General features: G+C 35.5%; 1 non-coding gene across 1 annotated transcript; it reads right to left on the reverse strand.

Annotated features, from left to right (window-relative positions):
- Positions 1 to 215: 215 nt before the first annotated feature.
- On the reverse strand, positions 216 to 322 carry LOC139873836 (small nucleolar RNA R71). The gene has a single exon (XR_011767550.1). It is a non-coding gene; the product is annotated as a small nucleolar RNA R71 (small nucleolar RNA).
- Positions 323 to 740: the final 418 nt, after the last annotated feature.

Below are 740 nucleotides of genomic sequence, written 5' to 3' on the forward strand. Positions count from 1 at the left end.
ATCCGATAGAACATTTAGAAGCTTTTGAAGATTTATGTGAACTGTACAAAAACAAAGATGTTTCTTCAGATGCATTTAAGTTAAGAACTTTTCCGTATTCGTTAATCGGAGACGCAAAAGCATGGTTGAAAGCATCAAAACCTGATTCTATCACAACTTTTAATGAATTAAGAGAAAAATTCATTACCAGATTTTTCCCACCGGCAAAAGCTGAAAGACTTAGAACTGAAATCACCACTTTTAAACAAAAGTCGGACGAAACTCTTTATGATGCATGGGAAAGATTAAAAAGAATGTTACGAAATTGTCCGCAACACGGATTGCAAAAAGGGCAAATAGTACAAACTTTTTATCGTGGTATTGATGAACATACTCGTGGTATATTAGATTCCTCCGCTGGAGGAGTATTTATGTACAAATCACCAAATCAAGCGTATGACATGTTAGAAGACATGTCAGTTCATACTTTTGAATGGACACCGTCTAGAGATCAACTACCTAGAAGGACGGTGGCAAGCCTTGAAGAAAATGAAGACAATAATACAACCATAGCTTCACTGTCGAATCAATTTAAAAAGTTTGGAAGAGAAATAGAGAAACTAAATTCAACAGTTTTAGCATTGCAAGTAGGCTGTGAAATCTGTGGACAACCACATTTCACGAAAGATTGTGATATCAATGATCGGCCAATGAACTCAGTAGCACAAGTTAATTTTATGGCCAATCAAAGACAAGGAAAT

The sequence above is a fragment of the Rutidosis leptorrhynchoides genome, chromosome 10, assembly GCF_046630445.1.
Source record: "Rutidosis leptorrhynchoides isolate AG116_Rl617_1_P2 chromosome 10, CSIRO_AGI_Rlap_v1, whole genome shotgun sequence".
NCBI classification, from domain to species: domain Eukaryota; kingdom Viridiplantae; phylum Streptophyta; class Magnoliopsida; order Asterales; family Asteraceae; genus Rutidosis; species Rutidosis leptorrhynchoides.